Consider the following 8,433-nt stretch of genomic DNA (forward strand, 5'->3'; position numbering starts at 1 on the left):
TTGGATTGTGACGTCAGAGAATGCATTGTGACGTCACAGAATGCATTGTGGGGTGTCAGGCTGGATTGTGACGTCACAGAATGCATTGTGACGTCTTAAAATGGATTGTGACGTCACAGAAGGGATTATGACATCACAGAATGGATTGTGGATTGTCAGAATGGATTGTGACGTCACACTTTGGATTGTGACGTCACAGAATGCATTGTGACGTCACAGAATGGATTGGGGGTGTAAGAATGGATTGTGACCTCACACTTTGGATTGTGACGTCACAGAATGCATTGTGACGTCACAGAATGCATTGTGGTGTGTCAGAATGGATTGTGACGTCACAGAATGCATTGTGACGTCGCACTTTGGATTGTGACGTCACAGAATGCATTGTGACGTCACAGAATGGATTGTGACGTCACACTTTGGATTGTGACGTCACAGAATGTATTGTGACGTCACAGAATGCATTGTGACGTCACAGAATGGATTTTGACGTCACAGAATGGATTGTGACGCGAGCGGATTGTGACGTCACACTTTGGATTGTGACCTCACAGAATGCATTGTGACGTCACAGAATGGATTGTGGGGTGTTAGACTGGATTGTGACGTCACAGACTGCATTGTGACGTCACAGAAGGGATTGTGACGTCACAGAATGCATTGTGACATCACAGAATGGATTGTGATGCGAGGGGATTGTGACGTCACACTTTGGATTGTGACGTCACAGAATGCATTGTGACGTCACAGAATGCATTGTGACGTCACAGAAGGGATTGTGACGTCACAGAATGCATTGTGACGTCACAGAATGGATTGTGGGGTGTCAGAATGGATTGTTACGTCACACTTTGGATTGTGACCTCACAGAATGCATTGCGACGTCACAGAATGGATTGTGATGTCACAGAAGGTATTGTGACATCATCGAATGTATTGTGACGCGAGGGGTTTGTGATGTCACACTTTGGATTGTGACGTCAGAGAATGTATTGTGACGTCACAGAATGCATTGTTGGGTGTCAGACTGGATTGAGACGTCACAGAATGCATTGTGACGTCATAGAATGGATTGTGACGTCACAGAATGGATTGTGACGTCACACTTTGGGTTGTGACGTCACAGAATGTATTGTGACGTCACAGAATGGATTGTGGGGTGTCAGAATGCATTGTGGTGTGTCAGAATGGATTGTGACGTCACAGAATGGATTGTGACGTCACAGAAGGGATTGTGACATCACAGAATGGATTGTGATGCGAGGGGATTGTGACGTCACACTTTGGATTGTGACGTCACAGAAGGGATTGTGACGTCAGAGAATGGATTGTGATGCGAGGGGATTTTGACGTCACACTTTGGATTGTGACGTCACAGAATGGATTGTGACGTCACAGAATGGATTTTGACGTCACAGAATGGATTGTGACGCGAGGGGATTGTGACGTCACACTTTGGATTGTGACGTCAGAGAATGGATTGTGACGTTACAGAAGGGATTGTGACATCATCGAATGGATTGTGACGCGAGGGGTTTGTGATGTCACACTTTGGATTGTGATGTCACAGAATGTATTGTGACGTCGCAGAATGGATTGGTGGGTCTCAGACTGGATTGTCACGTCACAGAATCCATTGTGACGTCATAGCATGGATTGTGACGTCACAGAATGGATTGTGACGTCACAGAATGGATTGTGACGCGAGCGGATTGTGACGTCACACTTTGGATTGTGACCTCACAGAATGCATTGTGACGTCACAGAATGGATTGTGGGGTGTTAGACTGGATTGTGACGTCACAGAATGCATTGTGACGTCACAGAAGGGATTGTGACGTCACAGAATGCATTGTGACATCACAGAATGGATTGTGATGCGAGGGGATTGTGACGTCACACTTTGGATTGTGACGTCACAGAATGGATTGTGACGTCACAGAATGCATTGTGACGTCACAGAAGGGATTGTGACGTCACAGAATGCATTGTGACATCACAGAATGGATTGTGATGCGAGGGGATTGTGATGTCACACTTTGGATTGTGACGTCACAGAATGCATTGTGACGTCACAGAATGGATTGTGGGGTGTCAGAATGGATTGTTACGTCACACTTTGGATTGTGACCTCACAGAATGCATTGCGACGTCACAGAATGGATTGTGATGTCACAGAAGGTATTGTGACATCATCGAATGTATTGTGACGCGAGGGGTTTGTGATGTCACACTTTGGATTGTGACGTCAGAGAATGTATTGTGACGTCACAGAATGCATTGTTGGGTGTCAGACTGGATTGAGACGTCACAGAATGCATTGTGACGTCATAGAATGTATTGTGACGTCACAGAATGGATTGTGACGTCACACTTTGGGTTGTGACGTCACAGAATGTATTGTGACGTCACAGAATGGATTGTGGGGTGTCAGAATGCATTGTGGTGTGTCAGAATGGATTGTGACGTCACAGAATGGATTGTGACGTCACAGAAGGGATTGTGACATCATCGAATGGATTGTGACGCGAGGGGGTTGTGACGTCACACTTTGGATTGTGACGTCACAGAAGGGATTGTGACGTCACAGAATGGATTGTGATGCGAGGGGATTTTGACGTCACACTTTGGATTGTGACGTCACAGAATGGATTGTGACGTCACAGAATGGATTTTGACGTCACAGAATGGATTGTGACGCGAGGGGATTGTGACGTCACACTTTGGATTGTGACGTCAGAGAATGGATTGTGACGTTACAGAAGGGATTGTGACATCATCGAATGGATTGTGACGCGAGGGGTTTGTGATGTCACACTTTGGATTGTGATGTCACAGAATGTATTGTGACGTCGCAGAATGGATTGGTGGGTCTCAGACTGGATTGTCACGTCACAGAATCCATTGTGACGTCATAGCATGGATTGTGACGTCTCAGAATGTATTGTGACGTCACAGAATGGATTGTGGCGCGAGGGGATTGTGACGTCACACTTTGGATTGTGACGTCACAGAATGCATTGTGACGTCACAGAATTGATTGTGGGGTGTCAGGCTGGATTGTGACGTCACAGAATGCATTGTGACGTCATAGAATGGATTGTGACGTCACAGACGGGATTATGACATCACAGAATGGATTGTGGGTTGTCAGAATTGATTGTGACATCACACTTTGGATTGTGACGTCACAGAATGCATTGTGACGTCACAGAATGGATTGGGGGTGTAAGAATGGATTTTGACGTCACACTTTGGATTGTGACGTCACAGAATGCATTGTGACGTCAAAGAATGCATTGTGGTGTGTCAGAATGGATTGTGACGTCACAGAATGCATTGTGACATCACAGAATGTATTCTGATGCGAGGGGATTGTGACGTCACACTTTGGATTGTGACGTCACAGAATGCATTGTGACGTCACAGAATGTATTGTGGGGTGTCAGAATGGATTGTTACGTCACACTTTGGATTGTGACCTCACAGAATGCATTGCGACGTCACAGAATGGATTGTGATGTCACAGAAGGGATTGTGACATCATCGAATGTATTGTGACGCGAGGGGTTTGTGATGTCACACTTTGGATTGTGACGTCAGAGAATGCATTGTGACGTCACAGAATGCATTGTGGGGTGTCAGGCTGGATTGTGACGTCACAGAATGCATTGTGACGTCTTAAAATGGATTGTGACGTCACAGAAGGTATTATGACATCACAGAATGGATTGTGGATTGTCAGAATGGATTGTGACGTCACACTTTGGATTGTGACGTCACAGAATGCATTGTGACGTCACAGAATGGATTGGGGGTGTAAGAATGGATTGTGACGTCACACTTTGGATTGTGACGTCACAGAATGCATTGTGACGTCACAGAATGCATTGTGGTGTGTCAGAATGGATTCTGACGTCACAGAATGCATTGTGACGTCGCACTTTGGATTGTGACGTCACAGAATGCATTGTGACGTCACAGAATGGATTGTGACGTCACACTTTGGATTGTGACGTCACAGAATGTATTGTGACGTCACAGAATGCATTGTGACGTCACAGAATGGATTGTGACGTCACAGAATGGATTGTGACGCGAGCGGATTGTGACGTCACACTTTGGATTGTGACCTCACAGAATGCATTGTGACGTCACAGAATGGATTGTGACGTCACACTTTGGATTGTGACCTCACAGAATGCATTGTGACGTCACAGAATGGATTGTGGGGTGTTAGACTGGATTGTGACGTCACAGAATGCATTGTGACGTCACAGAAGGGATTGTGACGTCACAGAATGCATTGTGACATCACAGAATGGATTGTGATGCGAGGGGATTGTGATGTCACACTTTGGATTGTGACGTCACAGAATGCATTGTGACGTCACAGAATGGATTGTGGGGTGTCAGAATGGATTGTTACGTCACACTTTGGATTGTGACCTCACAGAATGCATTGCGACGTCACAGAATGGATTGTGATGTCACAGAAGGTATTGTGACATCATCGAATGTATTGTGACGCGAGGGGTTTGTGATGTCACACTTTGGATTGTGACGTCAGAGAATGTATTGTGACGTCACAGAATGCATTGTTGGGTGTCAGACTGGATTGAGACGTCACAGAATGCATTGTGACGTCATAGAATGGATTGTGACGTCACAGAATGCATTGTGACGTCACACTTTGGGTTGTGACGTCACAGAATGTATTATGACGTCACAGAATGGATTGTGGGGTGTCAGAATGCATTGTGGTGTGTCAGAATGGATTGTGACGTCACAGAATGCATTGTGACGTCACACTTTGGATTGTGACGTCACAGAATGCATTGTGACGTCACAGAATGGATTGTGACGTCACACTTTGGATTGTGACGTCACAGAATGCATTGTGACTTCACAGAATGGATTGTGGGGTGTCAGACTGGATTGTGGGGTGTCAGACTGGATTGTGACGTCACAGAATGCATTGTGACGTCTCAGAAGGGATTATGACATCACAGAATGGATTGTGACGCGAGGGGATTGTGACGTCACACTTTGGATTGTGACCTCACAGAATGCATTGTGACGTCACAGAATGGATTGTGGGGTGTCAGAATGGATTGTGACGTCACACTTTGGATTGTGACGTCACAGAATGCATTGTGACTTCACAGAATGTATTGTGGGGTGTCAGAATGGATTCTGATGTCACACTTGGGATTGTGACGTCACACTTTGGATTGTGACGTCACAGAACGCATTGTGACGTCACAGCATGTATTGTGGGGTGTCAGACTGGATTGTGACGTCACAGAATGTATTGTGACGTCACAGAATGCATTGTGACGTCACAGAATGGATTGTGGGGTGTCAGACTGGATTGTGACGTCACAGAATCCATTGTGACGTCATAGCATGGATTGTGACGTCACAGAATGGATTGTGACGTCACAGAAGGGATTTTGACGCGAGGGGATTGTGACGTCACACTTTGGATTGTGACGTCACAGAATGCATTGTGACGTCACAGAATGGATTGTGGGGTGTCAGACTGGATTGTGACGTCACAGAATGCATTGTGACGTCACAGAAGGGATTGTGATGTCACAGAAGGGATTGTGACATCATCGAATGTATTGTGACGCGAGGGGTTTGTGATGTCACACTTTGGATTGTGACGTCACAGAATGGAATTGTGACGTCACAGAATGCATTGTTGGGTGTCAGACTGGATTGTGACGTCACAGAATGCATTGTGACGTCATAGAACTGATTGTGACGTCACAGAAGGGATTATGACATCACAGAATGGATTGTGACGCGAGGGGATTGTGACGTCACACTTTGGATTGTGACGTCACAGAATGCATTGTGACGTCACAGAATGTATTGTGGGGTGTCAGAATGGATTGTGACGTCACACTTTGGATTGTGACGTCACAGAATGCATTGTGACGTCACAGAATGCATTGTGGTGTGTCAGAATGGATTGTGGCGTCACAGAATGCATTGTGACGTCACACTTTGGATTGTGACGTCACAGAATGCATTGTGACGTCACAGAATGGATTGTGACGTCACACTTTGGACTATGACGTCACAGAATGCATTGTGACGTCACAGAATGGATTGTGACGTCACAGAATGGATTGTGACGCGAGCGGATTGTGACGTCACACTTTGGATTGTGACCTCACAGAATGCATTGTGACGTCACAGAATGGATTGTGGGGTGTTAGACTGGATTGTGACGTCACAGAATGCATTGTGACGTCACAGAAGGGATTGTGACGTCACAGAATGCATTGTGACATCACAGAATGGATTGTGATGCGAGGGGATTGTGACGTCACACTTTGGATTGTGACGTCACAGAATGCATTGTGACGTCACAGAATGGATTGTGGGGTGTCAGAATGCATTGTTACGTCACACTTTGGATTGTGACCTCACAGAATGCATTGCGACGTCACAGAATGGATTGTGATGTCACAGAAGGTATTGTGACATCATCGAATGTATTGTGACGCGAGGGGTTTGTGATGTCACACTTTGTATTGTGACGTCAGAGAATGTATTGTGACGTCACAGAATGGATTGTGGGGTGTCAGACTGGATTGTGACGTCACAGAATGCATTGTGACCTCATAGAATGGATTGTGACGTCACAGAAGGGATTATGACGTCACAGAATGGATTGTGGGGTGTCACAATGGATTGTGACGTCACACTTTGGATTGTGACGTCACAGAATGCATTGTGACGTCAAAGAATGCATTGTGGTGTGTCAGAATGGATTGTGACGTCACAGAATGCATTGTGACGTCACACTTTGGATTGTGACGTCACAGAATGCATTGTGACGTCACAGAATGGATTGTGACGTCACACTTTGGATTGTGACGTCACAGAATGTATTGTGACGTCACAGAATGGATTGTGGTGTGTCAGAATGGATTGTGACGTCACACTTTGGATTGTGACGTCACAGAATGCATTGTGACGTCACAGAATGGATTGTGTGGTGTCAGAATGGATTGTGACGTCACACTTTGGATTGTGACGTCACAGAATGCATTGTGACTTCACAGAATGTATTGTGGGGTGTCAGAATGGATTCTGACGTCACACTTGGGATTGTGACGTCACACTTTGGATTGTGACGTCACAGAACGCATTGTGACGTCACAGAATGTATTGTGGGGTGTCAGACTGGATTGTGACGTCACAGAATGTATCGTGACGTCACAGAAGGGATTGTGACATCATCGAATGGATTGTGACGCGAGGGGGTTGTGACGTCACACTTTGGATTGTGACGTCACAGAAGGGATTGTGACGTCACAGAATGGATTGTGACGCGAGGGGATTGTGACGTCACACTTTGGATTGTGACCTCACAGAATGCATTGTGACGTCACAGAATGGATTGTGACGCGAGGGGATTGTGACGTCACACTTTGGATTGTGACCTCACAGAATGCATTGTGACGTCACAGAATGGATTGTGGGGTGTCAGACTGGATTGTGACGTCACAGAATGCATTGTGACGTCATAGAATGGATTGTGACGTCACAGAAGGGATTATGACATCACAGAATGGATTGTGACGCGAGTGGATTGTGACGTCACACTTTGGATTGTGACGTCACAGAATGGAATGTGACGTCACAGAATTGATTGTGACGTCACAGAATGGATTGGGGGTGTAAGAATGGATTGTGACGTCACACTTTGGATTGTGACGTCACAGAATGTATTGTGACGTCACAGAATGGATTGTGGGGTGTCAGAATGGATTGTGACGTCACACTTTGGATTGTGACGTCACAGAATGCATTGAGACGTCACAGAATGCATTGTGGTGTGTCAGAATGGATTGTGACGTCACAGAATATATTGTGACGTCACACTTTGGATTGTGACGTCACAGAATGGATTGGGGGTGTAAGAATGGATTTTGACGTCACACTTTGGATTGTGACGTCACAGAATGCATTGTGACGTCAAAGAATGCATTGTGGTGTGTCAGAATGGATTGTGACGTCACAGAATGCATTGTGACATCACAGAATGTATTCTGATGCGAGGGGATTGTGACGTCACACTTTGGATTGTGACGTCACAGAATGTATTGTGACGTCACAGAATGCATTGTGACGTCACAGAATGGATTGTGACGTCACAGAAGGGATTGTGACATCATCGGATGGATTGTGACACGAGGGGATTGTGACGTCACACTTTGGATTGTGACGTCACAGAATGCATTGTGACGTCACAGAATTGATTGTGGGGTGTCAGGCTGGATTGTGACGTCACAGAATGCATTGTGACGTCATAGAATGGATTGTGACGTCACAGACGGGATTATGACATCACAGAATGGATTGTGGGTTGTCAGAATGGATTGTGACATCACACTTTGGATTGTGATG

The sequence above is a fragment of the Gallinula chloropus genome (assembly GCF_964237585.1).
Source record: "Gallinula chloropus genome assembly, contig: HAP1_SCAFFOLD_51, whole genome shotgun sequence".
NCBI lineage: Eukaryota > Metazoa > Chordata > Aves > Gruiformes > Rallidae > Gallinula > Gallinula chloropus.